We start from the raw sequence: 9,275 nt of genomic DNA, 5'->3' as shown, positions 1-9,275 counted from the left end.
CAAGTTACATGTACATGTCTACATTCTAACAAGTGTGAAAATTAAATGACAATGGATATTACTAATTAAGAGTGAGACATCAAAACAAATGAAAAAAAAAACATTATTAAAACAGGCAGTGTCATCATATGTCAATATCAAATAGACTAAAATAATGGTAATAATAGATTTATTTTACCCCTTATAGATTAGAGTCCACCCCTTTATAACAAAATTTATAATCTAATTTAATTGACATAATGTTTACCAGCTTCCAACAAGTTTAACAAAAATGTAAGGGTTACCTCCCCTGTAACAAAAAAAATAGCCTAGAGGTTGTTCTCTTTAACAACACATTAATGCACGTAAAATTTAAAATGATCATCAGTGTTTCTTTCTTCTAAAATATTCATTTTTTAATCAATACTCTACATCACAACCTAAATATAAAACTTAATTAATCATTTTATATTTGTTAAAATTGTATATCACCATGCATGTCTAAGGGCACATGTCAAGGTAGAAATTTGGTTTTAGAGATATTTTCCAAAGAGAACTTCAAGGATGGAAATACTTTGTTAGTCATGTTCCAGTATACATCTGTAAATGATGGCTATTTCTGAGGGGCTGCACTAGCTCAGTCAGAGTGCTGGCCATGTACCCTCAGGTGATGATCCGAGGTTTGTGGTTCGACGCTGCCTACCCGTGTCTGTTTGTATTTCTTATGAAGCTGAGAAAAAGGCCAGTCTGTGCTGTCGAGGTTGTGTCCATGGTCAAGACACTTCAACCCTGATTACACTCGATGGCATGCAACAGACCTACTACAATTTATATATTGTTCAGCTAGGGAGTCACCAACTACTACAAGGAGACCCTGCCTCAAAATGACCCTGGCTGTTCATAAAATAAGTTGTATATCTATATTTGCATTAAAAGTAATCATTGGTCAAAATATTCTTAGGACACAAAATTAATAATATTATAAATTGTTGAAATAATCCCTTTGTAAAGTAAGTACCCATGTACATATACTACACAAACTAGCCATAAAATTGCAAGAAATCCTTACAAATATTCAAATATTTAAATGGCAACACAGTCATTAGGGTGAACATGTAGCTATGACAAATATACATCTCCTTTTCAGTGAGTCACTTTAATGATCCACATTATTTGTATTATCTTAATTAAAGACCGGTAATGTTCTACATTTTTGTATGTGGTAGTCAGGTATAATTATCATTATCCAACTATTACATCTTTTTGTATGGCAAAGTTATCCGCTTCATGAGCAGGTACAAATTCATGATGTTATATTCTTATAAACAGATAATGTAACAATCAATACGTACTCACAAGAGTAGATAACTCTGCATTACAACAGAATAACAATACTTGATCATGTGACCATTATTTATGTTGTTACCACTATAATTATGACATCAGGGAATTACCTGTCCAAAGAACTTCATAAACTGGTGTCGAGCAACATAAAAAAAACACAGCATTTATGGTAGATATGTAAGTAATGTTATAGAAATATATGTTGTAGAAAAAAGCATTATGGTCTAATAACATACATTTGTAGTACCAACAAATATAAACCAGAGACAATGTGAAGCCTTGCTGGACTATCAAAAGTTTGTCAGCAAAAACAAGGTGTGTTATGAGACCAAAACACCATGTGCTGAAACAAACATTACTTAAATCTACATCTAAGGAAACAGTAAATGATTTAATTTAAAATCTCAAGGTTGAGTATTTGTGACAAAAGATGGCATTATGTGATGATAAAAGAGTCAAACCTGTGTATAAAGAATATAAAGGGGAGAAGGCAAAAGTGTCCTTTATAGAGGGGTATCCTTTATAGAGAGGTATCCTTTATAGAGAGGTATCCTTTATAGAGAGTTATCCTTTATAGAGGGGTATCCTTTATAGAGAGGTATCCTTTATAGAGAGGTGTCCTTTATAGAGAGGTATCCTTTATAGAGAGGTATCCTTTATAGAGAGGTATCCTTTATAGAGAGGTGTCCTTTATAGAGAGGTGTCCTTTATAGAGAGGTATCCTTTATAGAGAGGTATCCTTTATATAGAGAGTTACCTATCAGCGAGCTATATGTCCTTTATAGAGAGGTATCCTTTATATAGAGAGTTACCTATCAGCGAGCTATATGTCCTTTATAGAGAGGTATCCTTTATAGAGAGTTATCCTTTATAGAGGGGTATCCTTTATAGAGAGGTATCCTTTATATAGAGAGTTACCTATCAGCGAGCTATATATCCTTTATAAAGAGGTATCCTTTATATAGAGTTACCTATCAGCAAGCTATATGTCCTTTATAGAGAGGTATCCTTTATAAAGAGGTATCCATTATATAGAGAGTTACCTATCAGCGAGCTATATGTCCTTTATAGAGAGGTATCCTTTATAGAGAGGTATCCTTTATAAAGAGGTATCCATTATATAGAGAGTTACCTATCAGCCAGCTATATGTCCTTTATAGAGAGGTATCCTTTATAGAGAGGTATCCTTTATAAAGAGGTATCCATTATATAGAGAGTTACCTATCAGCCAGCTATATGTCCTTTATAGAGAGGTATCCTTTATAAAGAGGTATCCATTATATAGAGAGTTACCTATCAGCGAGCTATATGTCCTTTATAGAGAGGTATCCTTTATAGAGAGGTATCCTTTATAAAGAGGTATCCATTATATGGAGAGTTACCTATCAGCCAGCTATATGTCCTTTATAGAGAGGTATCCTTTATAGAGAGGTATCCTTTATAAAGAGGTATCCATTATATAGAGAGTTACCTATCAGCCAGCTATATGTCCTTTATAGAGAGGTATCCTTTATAAAGAGGTATCCATTATATAGAGAGTTACCTATCAGCGAGCTCTATGTCCTTTATAGAGAGGTATCCTTTATAAAGAGGTATCCATTATATAGAGAGTTACCTATCAGTGAGCTATATATCCTTTATAAAGAGGTATCCTTTATATAGAGAGTTACCTATCAGTGAGCTATATATCCTTTATAAAGAGGTATCCATTATATAGAGAGTTACCTATCAGCCAGCTATATGTCCTTTATAAAGAGGTATCCTTTATAGAGAGGTATCCTTTATAAAGAGGTATCCATTATATAGAGAGTTACCTATCAGTGAGCTATATATCCTTTATAAAGAGGTATCCATTATATAGAGAGTTACCTATCAGTGAGCTATATATCCTTTATAAAGAGGTATCCATTATATAGAGAGTTACCTATCAGCGAGCTATATGTCCTTTATAGAGAGGTATCCTTTATAGAGAGGTATCCTTTATAAAGAGGTATCCATTATATAGAGAGTTACCTATCAGCCAGCTATATGTCCTTTATAGAGAGGTATCCTTTATAAAGAGGTATCCATTATATAGAGAGTTACCTATCAGTGAGCTATATATCCTTTATAAAGAGGTATCCATTATATAGAGAGTTACCTATCAGTGAGCTATATGTCCTTTATAGAGAGGTATCCTTTATAGAGAGGTATCCTTTATAAAGAGGTATCCATTATATAGAGAGTTACCTATCAGTGAGCTATATGTCCTTTATATATGTTCATCACAAACAAAGCTTTAATAAAAGTAAGCGTATTAAAGTTCTATCCACATTCTTTATCTTTAATTATTTTTTTCACATACAATAATGTACTCAAATTTATACATTTAAACATTATTCAGCTAACTCAATAAAATTGCCATGATTTTGTTAAATTCTAATGTAAATTTTTGTGTCGGGGAAACATGTTTTGGGAAATAAGTTGAATGACCAGAATAAACAGTTATAATTTTATCTTCAACTCTGAATTCTATGATGTTAAAGCAAATCAGAATTGTACAGCAGCTGTCAGCTTGTACATTATGTGTATATTATGTGTATATGTAACATACAAGCATGTACTATGGATTCAACATCAATAAAATAAAGGGGTCACAGTGGCCAAATGGTTAAGGTGTCCCGACACTTTATCACTAGCCCTCCACCTCTGGGTTGCGAGTTCGAAACCTACGTGGGGCAGTTGCCAGGTACTGACTGTAGGCCGGTAATTTTTCTCTGGGTACTCCGGCTTTCCTCCACCCCCAAAACCTGGCACGTCCTTAAATGACCCTCGCTGTTAGTAGGATGTTAAACAAAATAAACCCAAACCCTCAATAAAACACTACTGCATATTGTAGAAGAAAATCAATACCATTGAAATAAAATGACTAGAATTACAATAAAATTTAGGTAAGAATAAAAATTTACTATCATACAGTAATAATGTTCATTAGTTCATAAACATTTCACCTATGGGATATACATCTGTATATAAAATATAATTAATTATTTATAGATCCAACTGTTACCAATACAGCCTCTCCATCAAACGTCACGTACACACTCGTACACTCATCACCGATATTGTAATATTTAGTAAAACTTTCAATTCGTCCATTTTTGTTAAAACTTGACACACATTACGGTTTGAACATTTATAGTAAAGTTAAACTAAAAATGACTTATGTGCAGGCCTCCTTGTTAAAATGATTCAATATTGTTTTGAAAATGGATTTTGTCTGAGGAATTTAATATATGATTACCTTAAGCAAATGGTATACACAGAGAAATGATATAAACTGATGCTTAATATCAAATGTGTACATACATGTATGAACTGTATCTTAAATGCTAAACTTAATCCATCCAGTTTTGTGAACCATTATAGACACCTTATGGTATACATGTATGGTAGCTAAATCTCGGCAAGTGCAAGATCAGACACCAGCAACACACAGTATATCGTCTCCACAGTATACAACTATTCTAGTGGACACACCGATGGATTCTGGACATACACACTGTTATGTTCTGGACAATATATTTACATTACAATGGGCTGACAGTCAAAGACAGACTGGATGTCAAAATGAGTTCAAGGTTGACAGCCAGCGTCCAAGGATGATGCACAGATTTGAAAGGATGACTAAAAGGATTCAAGCATTTTTTTGAGAGAAAGAAAAATCAGATTCATATACAACAGATTAGGTTCTGTGTAAATATATAAGATATAATATAAATTTTATCTAAGTAAGCTTACAGAAATTTAAAAAAAAATCATCATAGAATTATTTCAAGAATCACAAGTCAAAGTGACCTTCAACAAGAGGCCCAAAGGGCCTTAACGGTCACCTGAGATTTGAAATATTTCGGCCAACTAAATTGACCCTTTTTGGCCCCACCCATCAGTCCTAATGGGGTTAGTCTATGAAGAGTATTTGATTCTAACATATAGTAGATAAGAAGATTTTTGAAATTTCAGTCAATTTGACCCTTTTTTGCCCCGGCCACCAGCCCCTGGGGGTCAACTAGGGCCAACATGTACATAACATCAAACTGTAATCCCATGATGATAATTTGAACCAAGTTAGAATGAATTCCAATACAAATCCAACAAATAATAGTCAAAAATGTGATTTCCCTATATAAACTATAGTAAAGTTTACCCCCTCCCCAGGGGCAAATGTGAGACCCCAGGGTCATGAAATTCACAATTTTGGTAAAGCACCTTAAGACCCTTCCATCTATGAAGAGTATTTGATTCTACCATATCTGAGAGTAGGGAAGAAGATTTTTGAAATTTTAGTCAATTTGACCCTTTTTGGCCCCGGCCACCAGCCCCTGGGGGTCAACTAGGGCCAACATGTACATACCATCAAAGTGTCATCCCATGCTGATAATTTGATACAAGTTAGAATGAATTCCAATACAAATCCAACAAATAATAGTCAAAAATGAGATTTCCCTATATAAACTATAGTAAAGTTTACCCCCTCCCTGGGGCAAACGTGAGACCCCAGGGTCATGAAATTCACAATTTTGGTAAAGCACCATAAGACCCCTTCATCTATGCAGAGTATTTGATTCTAACATATCTGAGAGTATAGAGAAAGATTTTTGAAATTTCAGTCAATTTGACCCTTTTTGGCCCCGCCCACCAGCCCCTGGGGGTCAACCAGGGCCAACATGTACATAACATCAAACTGTAATCCCATGCTGATAATTTGAACCAAGTTAGAATGAATTCCAATACAAATCCAACAAATAATAGTCAAAAATGTGATTTCCCTATATAAACTATAGTAAAGTTTACCCCCTCCCCAGGGGCAAACGTGAGACCCCAGGGTCATGAAATTCACAATTTTGGTAAAGCACCTTAAGACCCTTCCATCTATCAAGAGTATTTGATTCTACCATATCTGAGAGTAGAGAGAAAGATTTTTGAAATTTCAGTCAATCTGACCCTTTTTGGCCCCGCCCACCAGCCCCTGGGGGTCAACCAGGGCCAACATGTACATACCATCAAACTGTCATCCCATGCTGATAATTTGATACAAGTTAGAATGAATTCCAATACAAATCCAACAAATAATAGTCAAAATTGTGATTTCCCTATATAAACTATAGTAAAGTTTACCCCCTCCCCAGGGGCAAACGTGAGACCCCAGGGTCATGAAATTCACAATTTTGATAAAGCACCTTAAGACCCTTCCATCTATGAAGAGTATTTGATTCTACCATATCTGAGAGTAGAGAAGAAGATTTTTGAAGTTTTAGTCAATTTGACCCTTTTTGGCCCCACCCCTCAGGCCCCTGGGGGCTGGGGACCATATAATTCACAATTTTGGTTGACCTTCAGCCATAGAAACTTTCTGCCAAATTTCATTGAATTTTGTTAAGTGGTTTTGGAGAAGAAGTCGAAAATGTAAAAAGTTTACGGACGCACGACGGACGACACAACGGACGACGTACGACGGACGACGGACAACGACGGACAAAAGGCGATTAGAATAGGTCACTTGAGACTTCGTCTCAGGTGACCTAAAAACCTATTAGTGATACTTCAAGAACCACAGATAACCTTCAAAAACATATACACTGTAAGTGATCCTTCAAGAATCACAGGTGACCTTCAAAAACCTATAAGTGACCCTTCAAGAACCACGGGTGACCTTCAAAAACCCCTAATGACCTTGAACAGCAACAGCTGACCCTCAAAATCCTATGATGACCTTTATAAGAACCACTGATGACCTTCAAGATTCACTGGTAACCTTCAAAAACAGCTGATGATTTCTATCATGAATTTGCGTAGTAGATACAAATATATATGTTCTAATGCAGATCCATCCAACCATAGCTAAACATTTTCTTTGATTTAACAAAATATATAGTTTCCATGGTATGAAAATGAATGAGTGAACCTTTCACATTGTTTCCATGGTATATAAATGAATGAGAGAACCTTTTACATTGTTTCCATGGTATGTAAATGAATGAGAGAACCTTTTACATTGTTTCTATGGTATGTAAATGAGAGAACCGTTTACATTGTTTCCATGGTATGTAAATGAGTGAACCTTTTACATTGTTTCCACGGTATGTAAATGAGTGAACCTTTTACATTGTTTCCACGGTATGTAAATGAGTGAACCTTTTACATTGTTTCCACGGTATGTAAATGAGTGAACCTTTTACATTGTTTCCACGGTATGTAAATGAGTGAACCTTTTACATTGTTTCCATGGTATGTAAATGAGTGAACCTTTTACATTGTTTCCATGGTATGTAAATGAGTGAGTGAACCGTTTACATTGTTTCCATGGTATGTAAATGAGTGAACCGTTTACATTGTTTCCATGGTATGTAAATGAGTGAGAGAACCTTTTACATTGTTTCCATGGTATGTAAATGAGTGAACCTTTTACATTGTTTCCATGGTATGTAAATGAGTGAGAGAACCTTTTACATTGTTTCCATGGTATATAAATGAGAGAACCTTTTACATTGTTTCCATGGTATGTAAATGAGTGAGTGAACCTTTTACATTGTTTCCATGGTATGTAAATGAGAGAACCTTTTACATTGTTTCCATGGTATGTAAATGAGTGAACCTTTAACATTGTTTCCATGGTATGTAAATGAGTGAGAGAACCTTTTACATTGTTTCCATGGTATGTAAATGAGTGAACCTTTTACATTGTTTCCATGGTATGTAAATGAATGAGAGAACCTTTTACATTGTTTCCATGGTATGTAAATGAGTGAACCTTTTACATTGTTTCCATGGTATATAAATGAGTGAGTGAACCTTTTACATTGTTTCCATGGTATGTAAATGAATGAGAGAACCTTTTACATTGTTTCCATGGTATGTAAATGAATGAGTGAACCTTTTACATTGTTTCTATGGTATGTAAATGAGTGAACCTTTTACATTGTTTCCATGGTATATAAATGAGTGAACCTTTCACATTGTTTCCATGGTATGTAAATGAGTGAGTGAACCTTTTACATTGTTTCCATGGTATGTAAATGAGTGAGTGAACCTTTTACATTGTTTCCATGGTATGTAAATGAGTGAACCTTTTACATTGTTTCCATGGTATATAAATGAGTGAGTGAACCTTTTACATTGTTTCCATGGTATGTAAATGAATGAGAGAACCTTTTACATTGTTTCCATGGTATGTAAATGAATGAGTGAACCTTTTACATTGTTTCCATGGTATGTAAATGAGTGAACCTTTTACATTGTTTCCATGGTATGTAAATGAGTGAGTGAACCTTTTACATTGTTTCCACGGTATGTAAATGAGTGAACCTTTTACATTGTTTCCATGGTATGTAAATGAGTGAACCTTTTACATTGTTTCCATGGTATGTAAATGAGTGAACCTTTTACATTGTTTCCATGGTATGTAAATGAGTGAACCTTTTACATTGTTTCCATGGTATGTAAATGAGTGAACCTTTTACATTGTTTCCACGGTATGTAAATGAGTTAACCTTTTACATTGTTTCCATGGTATGTAAATGAGTGAACCTTTTACATTGTTTCCATGGTATGTAAATGAGTGAACCTTTTACATTGTTTCCATGGTATGTAAATGAATGAGTGAACCTTTTACATTGTTTCCATGGTATGTAAATGAGTGAACCTTTTACATTGTTTCCATGGTATGTAAATGAATGAGTGAACCTTTTACATTGTTTCCACGGTATGTAAATGAGAGAACCTTTTACATTGTTTCCACGGTATGTAAATGAGTGAACCTTTTACATTGTTTCCATGGTATGTAAATGAGTGAACCTTTTACATTGTTTCCATGGTATGTAAATGAGAGAACCTTTTACATTGTTTCTATGGTATGTAAATGAATGAGTGAACCTTTTACATTGTTTCCATGGTATGTAAATGAGTGAGTGAAC

The 9,275-nt window shown here is 34.6% G+C and overlaps 1 long non-coding RNA gene across 6 annotated transcripts; it reads left to right on the top strand.

The window, feature by feature from the left end:
- Positions 1-2,030: 2,030 nt before the first annotated feature.
- Positions 2,031-3,258, top strand: LOC117316560. Of its 6 annotated transcripts, none has more exons than XR_004529884.1 (4): positions 2,031-2,398; positions 2,505-2,665; positions 2,700-2,915; positions 3,242-3,258. It is a non-coding gene; the product is annotated as an uncharacterized LOC117316560 (long non-coding RNA). The 6 variants fall into 6 exon arrangements; XR_004529881.1 differs by having other exon boundaries at positions 2,433-2,665; XR_004529880.1 differs by having other exon boundaries at positions 2,031-2,415; positions 2,452-2,648; positions 2,755-2,915.
- The last annotated feature ends 6,017 nt before the right edge of the window (positions 3,259-9,275 follow it).

Source organism: Pecten maximus, chromosome 18 (genome assembly GCF_902652985.1).
Source record: "Pecten maximus chromosome 18, xPecMax1.1, whole genome shotgun sequence".
Classification (NCBI taxonomy): Eukaryota; Metazoa; Mollusca; class Bivalvia; order Pectinida; family Pectinidae; genus Pecten; species Pecten maximus.
The sequence above is the reverse complement of the archived record's forward strand: the minus strand, read 5'-3'. Positions and strand labels throughout refer to the sequence as shown.